We start from the raw sequence: 11,553 nt of genomic DNA on the forward strand, positions 1-11,553 counted from the left end.
ATTGAAGTATTTCTATTATGACTGCTTTAAAATCTTTATCAGGTGGTTTCATCATGTCTGTATTATTGATGTTGACATCTGTTGACTCTCCTTTTTTGTTCATTTTGACATCTTCCCAATTCTTGTATGATGAGTGATTTCATATTGAAGACTGGACATTTTGTCTTATGAGACTCTGTATTTTATTTAAACTTCCTGTTTTAATTGGATTTTTCTGACACCAGTTTTTCAGGAGTAGAAGGAAGCACCATTTCATTACTTCCAGGTAGAGCTAGAAGTCCAGGTTCATCACTTAGACATCATCACACTGGGGTGGGGGGGTGGGGGGAGTCCTTCCTACATTACCTTGTAGGCAATTGTGAGAGTTCTAGATTCCCATATAGTCCCCACTCACACAATAGAGGGGTTGGCTTCAGTACTACTGGGTAATGGTAAATGTCCTGATTCTCCTGTGGTCCACTGCATACACCAATATATCACAGAGGGTAAGGAATGCCTTGTTACTGCTCAGTGAGGTAGAAGTTTAGGCTTCCCATGTGGCCTCCATTAACATCATGAGGTAGGAGGGCTTGTTACCAACAGGTGGGGAAGAATGTCATGGCTCACTACTTGGTCTTTTCTGATATTACCAAGGCAAGGATGTTGGATCACCTCATCACAACTCAGTAACGTTGGAAGTCTAGACTCTCCACTTGGCTTTTGTTGGTGTGGTTAGGGTTGGGATGTGTTTTTTGTTTGTTTGTTTTTATTGTGTTTGTGCAGAATAGAGGGGTATTACCTGAAAGTTTCCTGTCATAATATGTTGTCCCTTTTGTGGTCCTCTGGCTAGGAGCAGGCTTCCATTGGAGCTTCAGTCATTGTGCTTCTTGGCATTTCCAGATTACTAGCTTCTTCATGTCCAAGTCTTGGTTATATGAGGAAAAAAGCAAACCCAAGAATTCGCCACCACGTCATTCTCTGTGTCCTGAGTTCCCTAGCTGATCAGCCTTCTTTTCTTCACTTCTAGAGTCTTCTTACATTTGTTTTATATGCAATTTCCAGAGTTGTTAGATATATTTAGCAGGAGTAATATGGGAAAATATGTCTACTGCATCTTCACAGAAGCTGAAGTCCTGTTTTTGTTTGTTGGCTCCTTTTTTGGTTTTGTTTCATTTTTTTGGTTTTTGGTTTGTTTTAGGTGAAACGGGATGGCTGAAATAGAAAGAATTCCTTTCCCTCAAATGAAAAAAAAAAGCTCTAGCAAGGTGCTTTCCTTTAGAGGGTAAGCCTTTGTTATGGAGAAGTCTCTGGTGCATTTCACAAGGATTACTCTTTCCTCCCCCTTCCAGAGTCAAGAGGGAATATTTCCTGGCTCCTCATGAGAACCTGATGAGGAGCTTTGGAGTAAATGTGGGGGTTCAGTTAAAACTGTAGCTTCAGGAGTTTTCTACTCTCCCACTAGTCCACACAATCTCCAACAATTTTTAAAAATGACCTTTCAAGTAGTCATACCAGTTTATGGCTCCAGTGGCTTCTGCTCCAGGTAAATAGATCTCACCTTTGACTTTTGGGTTGCTCCTATCTCTTCAAATTTCAAGGTGGCAGAGTGTCCTGTGGCTTCTTTTCTGATGGGTCCAAGAAAAGTTGTTGATATTCAGTTTGTTCAACTTTTTTTTTTCTTGTTATGTAGATGAGAGGGAAACTTCCACACTCTTTACAAATTGAAGTTAAGACTGGAAGTTCCCTGGATTTTCCTTCCCCTTCTTTTTATCTCATGCCACCTCCCTTCATATTTTTTAAAATGTAGCAAAAGATATTTTGAGCTATTAATTGAAGCACTCCTTCCAGTAGTGGCTTGTCTCCCACGACTTTATTCTCTAAGACTTTTCAAATCTCTAATCCAGGGAAGTAATAACAAAAGAAAGGGAAAAAGAAATTAAAACGTCTCAACTCTTAATTTATAATAGCTGTGGAGACACTAACAGCAAAATCTTTGGGAGAGTATGGCAGGTCTTCCAACTTCCCTGTAATTTCTGTAACAGCCTCCTCCTCTATTGAGTCCTTAGTTTGAGGTGGCAACATACAGGAATGAGAGGGAAAGAGTGACAACTACTAGTGATTTAGGAAAGATGTTAGGGTTTGAAGCCCATGACCAAGAAAGAACTCTTGGTGCAAAAAAGTGATTTTATTAAAGCACGGGGACAGGACCTGTGGGCAGAAAGAGCTGCACTGGCATCATGAGGAGTGGCCCATTAATATACTTTGAAGTTGGGAGTGGGTGAGGGATAGTGTAAGTCTCTAAGGAATTTTGGAAGCAAGGTTTCCAGGACCTTGAGGGGGCTAGCTATTGTTGGAAAAAGGTCATTTATTACCATATAATAAAACCTTAGTCATGAGACCCTTCAGATGTATATCAGCGGGCCATATGCTTGGGGGATGATTATCAATGCATATCTTGGGGGTTTAGAGATAAAGGAAGTTTCCAAAGGAACTTTTATGTGTTAAAATAGACTTACAAGATTAGGTTGGGGGGGGTGGGCTAGGATTGTCTTTTGTCCTTAGCAAAGTATTAATATGGAGGCAGTTGAGTCCCTAGAGGAATGTCACTCTGCCTGTTTCAAGGACTTATGTGGGCTGTAAGAAGTAAGGAAATTTAATATTTTTTTCTTCTGCCTTTGTTTCCCACATCACTAGTAGTTTCCTGAGCTTTAGTCATGTTCTCTTTCCCAAAGTTGAATCACATTGAGTGTGTGTGTGTGTGTGTGTGTGTGTGTGTGTGTGTGTAGGGGTATTGGGAGGGTATGTAGCGAAACAACAGAAACATCAAGACTATCTTCACAGGCATGAAGTAGCACAGGGTCTGCTCTCAGAAGGACTCCACACTTATTTTAATGATTTGTTGTTGTTGTCTTGAAATTTCTAATAATTTTTAAAAACAAGACTCTGAATTTTCATTTTGTGCTGGGCCTCTATAAATTGTACAGCTGCTCCTAGAAAATATAAGAGCCAAGGAATCTGATTCCTGGAAGGGCTCTGGATGGAAGCAAATTTCATAGAATTTCAAGAAGCCCAAAGCATATTGAGAGTGCTAGTGCAGAGATGACTGCAGGGAGTGTCAGGCAGAAACGCCTGGGGAAGTGACAGTTCTATGCATCTAACACTGAATGGGGAACAGCCAGATTATGAGGTATAGTAAAAAGGAGTGTAGGTGTTACTGAGCAGAATGGGGATGAGAAGGAGGGAGGAGGAAGAGAGAGAGAGATGCTCACTTCTCTAATGCCCTGGTACTATGTTAGTCCTTGGAAATTAGATCCAGCATAGAGAATGAGGGGATATATACTATAAGAAGGCAGAGATTACCTAAAATTGATTGAAATTAACTTCCCACTATCTTGCAGAATTGGGATATCAAATCAAACTCAGTGCTATGGACTGAATATTTGTGTCCCTCCAATGTTCATATATTGATGCCTTATCCCCCAGTGTGATGATACTTGGAGATAGGGCCTTTGGGAAGTGATTAGATTATACAAGGTAATAATAGTAAGGCCTTGGCCTGATGGGATCAGTGTGTTTATAAAGAGACACCAGAGAATCTGCTCTCTGTCTCCTCTGTGTGAAGACACAGTGAAAAGGCCACTATTTATGAGCCATAAGGACAGTTTTCACCAAAGCCTCCCAGCTTCCAAACTGAGACATAAATTTCTGTCATTTAAGCCACTTGGTTTATCATATTATGTTATGGCAGCCCAAGCTGACTAAGTCACTCAGAGAAAAATAAAATTATACTTAATGCCCATTTTAATTTAAAGCCATGTTTGTGCCCATTATAAACTCTACATTTCAGCCCAGTAAAGGGTTTGACATATCCCAAAGGTGATAGTCTTTTCTTCACTTCTATATCAAATTGCTAGGAGACTAGAACTGTTTCATAAGAGATTAAACTGGGTGATATGAATTATCTTGCTAAAAGGTTTTAAGTCTCTGTTTATTTATGGAAGTAATCCTTTACCCTGTGTTTCATCAATCACTGTTTCTAAAACTCTAACCATTTGGATGGCAATTTAGATTACTACTGCTTTTTAAAATACATTGTTATTTTATAATATCACCAAAATGTGTCTTGGTGAATTTCAGTACAAAATCATTGTCTAGGTTTTGTAACTAAACCTGTTAAAACTAGGAAACTTGCTAAACCCAGAAAGACAGCCTAGGGCTAAAGACACTTGTTGGGTCATTGATCAATAGTGACAGCAAATAGTGACCTCACGCCAACAGAATGTAAACTTCCAAACTCATTGATAGCATTCCTGACTTGGGGTTAGAATTTATGTTCTCTCTCTATAAACTATTTGACTTATGTGATGAATGATGGCTAAGGTAATAGCAGCATAGCTCTGATGAAAATGCAAGTTGGGTTTAAGTTATTTTAAGTCCGTTTTTTTTTTTTTTGAAGGTCAGTATAAATGTCTTGATATACTATAAAAGTTGTTATAATTGCCTTGTCTTATTTTAGGAAGGAAAATTCATTTTACCAGTCATTTAATGAAAATAATTTTTAGCTTCCAATTTTGTTTTTCTTTTTAATTTGACAAAATGTAGATTTTAACCAGTTGTAGTGTCCTTTACTATTTAAAGAAAAGTCTACATGTGAGATATGATGAAAAGTATGTTCTCAATTAAGGTATTCCAGGATCTTCAAAGAGAGTATTCTATTCTTTCAGAAATAGTTGAGTCTTACTAATTTAAAAAAATGTGTTTAGCTACTATTCATGAAAAAAGGCTTAAGAAGATTATTTTTTAGGGGTGCCTGGGTGGCTCAGTCTGCTAAGCGGCTGCCTTCAGCTCAGGTCATGATTGCAAGGTCCTGGGATTGAGCCCCACATCAGGTTCCCTGCTCCCTCTGCTTGCCACTTTGCCTGTTTGTGTTCTCTCTCTTTCTGTCAAATAAATAAATAAAATCTTTAAAAAAAAGATTATTTTTTAGAACACTTTTACTTGTTATGCTATATATATAGTACAAATATATATATATATATATATATATATATATATATATATATATATATTTGGATACAGTGTCAAAATTTTCAGATTGGTGAATCTTCCAAAATTTTCCAAGTTACCATTTCAAAAGAATATATTTTCTTATCTCAAAATAGTCTTTTTTTATTTATTCATTTTGAATTCTTCTAACAGCATGTGAGTTCTTACATCTAATTACATAATATGCCCATAGATCCTATTGTATGATATGTTATAGTACAAATGGGTAAATAAAATGAGATTCATAAAATTATTAAAGGAATAAAAATAATTGTATGTATGTACTTTCACAAAATTATGTGCACTCCTTATTGAGCAACTGGTAATAATGTACAATGCATTTTCCTAATCCTATAATGTAAATAACACCTCTGCAAGGCTGGAGGTTATATAAGCCTATGCTGTAGAATCCTTGTTAGACCCTCTGTTTCCTTATAGAGGAGGAAACTGAGGTTAAAACGTTAGCCTTCAAAAAGCAAAAGCATAGTAAGGGGTATATCCATTCAAATAGAGGCCATGAGAAAGTCAGAAAGGAATAAATATAAGCTTAAATACTAGATGATATAGGAGATCAGAAAACAGACATTATGATTAAAGTGACTGTCAAAGTCTTGATGCAGGAGGTAGAATTTAGACTCTTCACCAAAGATAGGATGTGCCTGGCAAGATGGAGAGAAGGGAAAATGCTAGCATAAAAGTTAGAAAATTATTTAAGATTTTCAGATGCTGTTATAAGATTTAAAACAAAACAAAAGACACAAGGAATGACGATTCAGTTTAGATATTGGATTAATTTAGAAACAGTAGTGTGTTATGTGTTTATTGAGTATGGTTGAAAAAGATAGGCTTTAGTTACCTTTAGGCTTTAGCTGCCCAAGTTAATTCAAGGTAATTGCTTTAAAAAATGTCCCAAGAAGGTATATTATAAAATGGTTGATTTGGCTTAAACATGTTTAGCCAATATAGCCAAAGGAAAAAGGATTTTTTTTTTCATAATGAGAGTCTTAATAAAGAGACTTCATCCCTTTGTCTCAAACTTTATGATTGGCAGTGAAGTAAAGGACTAACTCATTTCTTGGAAATATGGGAGAGTTCTTGCATTACATAATCAATAAACCTAAAGAATGATATTATAGATAGCTAAACCAAAATCCAAAAAGCTCAAGTGATTTGCCAAATTTATATAGGAAGTAGGGAATAGACTGAATTTGACTGAGTCTACTATTCTTTTGACCACAGCATAATGTTTTCTCTTTGATGGAACAAATGTTACTACTCACTGTTTGTACAAAATGTTTCACAATTCTAGAAGCTCAGCCACATACTTCATTTGTTTCCTCCAACCTGTGACATTTGGATAAATAAAAAAATCATGATATACAACAATTAAGAAACCACTTTCCATGGCCACTCTTCCCATTCTGTCTGTTTACATCCTGATGTTAATAGCCAAGAAGGTGCCAAGGAAAACTTTTCTCATCACTATTGTTTATTTCTTGGCTTCAATATTTGTAAAAACAAATTTAAATTGAATCTTATTTCCTGTTTTACTTCCATGCTGTGTAGTGAAAACTACTGTTCTTGCATGGGTCAGCACAGATGCTTAGCTGGTAATCTGTATCAATGGTATCATCTTTCAAACTAAACAGAACAATATATATTTGGCTGGGATTTTTCAAGAGCTGTCTTAACTTTCTCTCACCTATCTCACACACAGACACACACAGACACACACACACACCCCTCTCAATTCTCAGTGGCACTTGGTGAGCAGGAAGGTTAACCTTCATTAAGCTTTATCAGAAGAAGAGCATGCTTGGCTGTAACAAGTCTTCCTGATCTGGTTTAATTCCTCAGAAATCACATACTGGCCAACTCTGAATGCTTTGCATCAGTAGCAGGAAGAAGGGCTTTTTGGTGCTATAATTAAGAGACTATTTATACCACACATACAATTATGTGCTCTCTATTACTAGTTCTTAAAAGTGCTAGGTTGAAGCAGCACCTAAATAAGAGGCATGATTTTGCTGCAATACCATGCAACTGCTGAGGATAGCAAAGTTTATCATTCTATTAATCCCACAATTAACCCTCATTACATGGCTTTCTCAGTGCAGGTGCACCCTCAGAATGTGTTCAATTTATTAATGGCCAATCCCATTATATAGCAGACATAGCTGAAGAAGACATGCCTACCACATATGCTCTGGTTTAGAGAAAAGGTGGTTGCCTAAGTCAATTGAGCACAGTGTCTTCAGCAACAGAAGATAAACAAGAGAGGTGCAACATATGCAATCAATGATATTTCCAGCTTTGCTGCTTTCCACAGTAATGTACTGATTCTCACAGCTGCAGCCACTTAACCACTATACCCTAGAATGCCAAGTCAGAACCTACTCTACTTCACCCCAAAAATCACAACCCTAGGCAGGAAGAACATAAGATGTCCTAGGTGAATTAGGTTAGCAATATAGCTGGTTTTATACTGAAATTTTACCTCCTTTTGCCAAATGCCTTCAAATACTGTCTTCACTGTCCTATGTCAGCTCTCCAAATCATAAATCTTATATGAGAATATTTTCCTTGTTTTTAGGATTACGCTTAGTGGTGGTGTTGGTATTATAACAGCTGAGCATAGTACATTTCTTATTCCATTTGATTTTTGCCATTGTTGTTTGTTGTTGGAGAAATAGACATATGTTGACCCAACCTAAGGCATGCTATAAGAACAAAGTTTCTTAATTTGATTGTCAAATGTGTAAGTAAGATTTAGTGCATCTCACAGTTTGGCATTTAAAAATTATTTTATTTTTTGTTCTTAAGAGAAAATTATCCCTTCAACCCCATTTTCCTGCTATGTTGGATTTGTCTCTCTTACATGTGGAGAATGAGGCACATTCCTAACTGTACCACATCCACACCCATCACTGAAGAAAGCCAATTGAGGTTGGCAGGTTGTGACATTGGATCTCTTGACTTGCTGAGAAATGAGCCCGGTGAGCTTGAGAGTAGATATTCCCCAGCAAGAGAAGTCACATTTGGTAGCCAGTGAGTCAGATTTTGGTTAACCAATATTCATTTTACTTCCACCAACTTTGCTGGAATAAATTCATGAGTCAGGGCAAAGTGTTCCTTCTTTATTTGTCTTAGACTTGCTGGCCTTAGTCAATGAAAAACAGCCATTTTCACACTGTTGGCTTTGACAGCCAGTGGAGTTTAATGCCCATGATTACTGCAAAGTGGTAAGTTGAACTATGTGATTCACATCTCCCAGGTCATTCCCCAAATATATGTATGTATATGTATGTGTATATGTATATGTATATGTATAAGTATATGTATATGTATATATAGTAGAGATGTACTAAAAATCATACTGCATTGGAAGCCAGAAAATCTAGCTCTACTACTTACACAATTGTGACCTTTTCCAAATCTACTTAACCTTTCTAGACTTCACTTTTCTCATCTGCTGAAGGAATTGGATCAGATCCATTCTTAGAAGAAAGAAAGGTAGATAAATAGATTGATCAAGGGATGCCTGGGTGGCTCAGTTGGTTAGGCGACTGCCTTTGGCTCGGGTCACGATCCTGGAGTCCCGGGATTGAGTCCCGCATTGGGCTCCCTGCTCAGCAGAGAGTCTGCTTCTCCCTCTGACCCACCCCCCTCTCATGCTTTCTCTCTCTATCTCATTCTCTCTCTCAGATAAATAAATGAAATCTTAAAAAAAAAAGATTTAAAAAAATAGATTGATCAATCACAACGAACATGACAATGTAAATCATGAAAAAAACAGAAATGGACTGTGTTTTTATAGGGGCCAAAATCTAAACAAACTGAAAATACATACATGATAGATGATTATTTATTGTGTTATCATCAGGTGCTATGAGAAAGGATAACAGAGTGAGGTCTCTCTAAGGAGGTGATGGCTTACCGGAAATATGACGGGGACAAAAGTTAGGCACCAAAGTATAGAAGATGAGGGGTAGGGCCGGAGGAACATATATATTGGTCAGTTTGAAGAAACAAAAGAATAGCAATGCAAAAAAAAAAAATGCTGGAGAGATGAGCATGAATTCCTGCAAAGCTAATGATCCAGGTTAAAATGTTTGAAATATAAGCACAGTGTGATGCAGTGGAAGAGTTTGTGGTAGGGGAGTGTGAAGATCCAGAGACATTTTTAAATAGAAACTTAGGGGAGAAATTCAAAGAAAGACTCCATTAGAAGTCACATAGGGAGAAAGGGGAGCAAAGTTAATTAGTGGAAAGAGCATGAGTTAGTGTAAACATTTAGCCTAAAGATCAATAAAAACTTATAGAGACAGATAAATCAGAGAGTTGTCAAAATTGTAGAGTGATATTCATTTTGTCAATAGTGAGGATAAAAGGAAGCCAGTGAAATTCTTGTGTCTTGAAAATTGTGAAAATACCACAACCAGTTGCCCAGACAATGAGACCCCACACTTTGATAGTGATGATAAAACAACAACAACAACAAAAATGAAACAAAGCTCATGAAGGAAATATTAATTAAGAATAGAGCTATATATAGGGCCTGGCTAGATTCCCCTTGGGAAATGTGGGTGGCTCAAAAAAATGGTATCATGTAGGAAATAAATGCTACTTTGAATAGAAGAGTTAAATTGAGTCTCCAGGCTCTAAAGCTTCTGGTAGTACTGTGCACCTGGTGTTTCTCAGAATGGCTTATTCTTAACCAATGTCAATAAATCTAGGGGTTGTGATCCCTTTCACCATCTGTCACAACCCCACCTCTAGAAAACTGCCAAAGAAAAATTTTAAAGTCACTGTACTGTATTGTGTAGATTTATCAACTGGAGATTTGAAAATACAGATTCTAGGTTCATATGTTTGAAATGAGGCTTGAGATTCTGCATTTCTTCAAGCTTCTGGCATTGATTTTGGTTCAGAAACCACACTCAGAGTGCCAGAGTTAGGAAGAGTGAGGAGAAGAACTAAAGAGAAAGTTAAATGGCTATCAGAGTATTCAGATTAGAGATCACAGTGTTATCTTTGATCAAGACAATGGACATGAAGATAAAGAAATATAAACAGATTGGAAAATATGCTGTAGGTCAAATTAGCAAGATTGGTGACAGATTAGATGGAGGGGAGCAAAATGAGTGTAGGGGTATTAAGTTTCTAGTTTGAGCAAGAGAGTATATGTGTAGTAACTGGAATAGATCAGGGTAAATGAAGCATAAGGTCATTGCTGGTTCTAAAATCTGGAATTCTAGGCCACTGAGACTTAAATAGTTTCTGTGGACTCAATATCTTTGCAGATAGAGTGTTACACAACTATGGAAGGATGCTATGGTGCAGTGATTACCAGCATGGTTTTGGCATCAAGCAGATTAAGGGTTTTGTTCTAGCTCTCCCAAGTCAATAACCTTCTCACTTTTCTCGTCCATATAATTTGAAGAATATACTATCTACACATAAGGGTTCAGTGAGAATAAACTGAAAAAATGTAGAAGAGTGGTTAGCCTACTGGCCAGCACATGATAAATGCTGTCATCCTCACCATTATATAATTGTTTTACTAGCTTTCTTTAAGAATACAAAAAAATAGTCTAAACTTATATATTATTTGGAAAACTTAAAGTTGAATTAAAATATATAAAACATGAAGAAGTGAGTGACATATATATAGAGAGAGAGAGAGAGAGAGAAAAGTGAGAAGGTTATTGACTTGGGAGAGCTAGAACAAAACCCTTAATCTGCTTGATGCCAAAACCATGCTGGTAATCACTGCACCATAGCATCCTTCCATAGTTGTGTAACACTCTATCTGCAAAGATAGTGACATATATATATATATATATATATAGGCAGATATATACCTGATTATCCTGGTTTCCTTTTAAAAATATCTTATTGTCTTTATTAAATAAATGAATTGAAATTACTTATTGTTTTCCCTGTTAGTTCATTAACACTTGTAAAAATAAGTAGATTCAACAAAGATACTTTCCAGGACATTGATTTTCTCATCTTTGTGTTATGGGAGAGCATTCTCTCTCTTTCTTTAATTTTCTCTCTGTTTCCCTTCCTTCTTTCCTCCCTCTCCTGTTACAAGGCTGAAATATATTTGTGTTACCAGGCTTATCACAACAACTGGCTCTTAGAAAGTTCTCAATAAATGCTTCTAAATGAGTGAATTTACACATGGTTATTAAATGAGACAGGATGAAGACCCCCCCAATCCTGTTCATCTAAGAAAGAGACTGTTTTAAGTCCTGTAAGTTCAGTTTTATAGGTGACAAGGACACAAAAACTCCAGCTGACTTGGATTTCAGTGGCATAGTACTAGAAGATGCCTATGGTATAACCAAAGAATTTACTTTAATAAATCCAGTGTCTCAGAGATTTTCTCAGCCACATACCTAAATAAACATCTAAAATACCTTATAAGCCTGTAATCCTATAGAAGATAGCCAAGCTAACTTGCTGAATAGAGCTTTGCTTCTAAAGGATGTTATATATGATATTTCTGTGGGTAAAGAT

The sequence above is a fragment of the Neomonachus schauinslandi genome, chromosome 5 (genome assembly GCF_002201575.2).
Source record: "Neomonachus schauinslandi chromosome 5, ASM220157v2, whole genome shotgun sequence".
Taxonomy (NCBI): domain Eukaryota; kingdom Metazoa; phylum Chordata; class Mammalia; order Carnivora; family Phocidae; genus Neomonachus; species Neomonachus schauinslandi.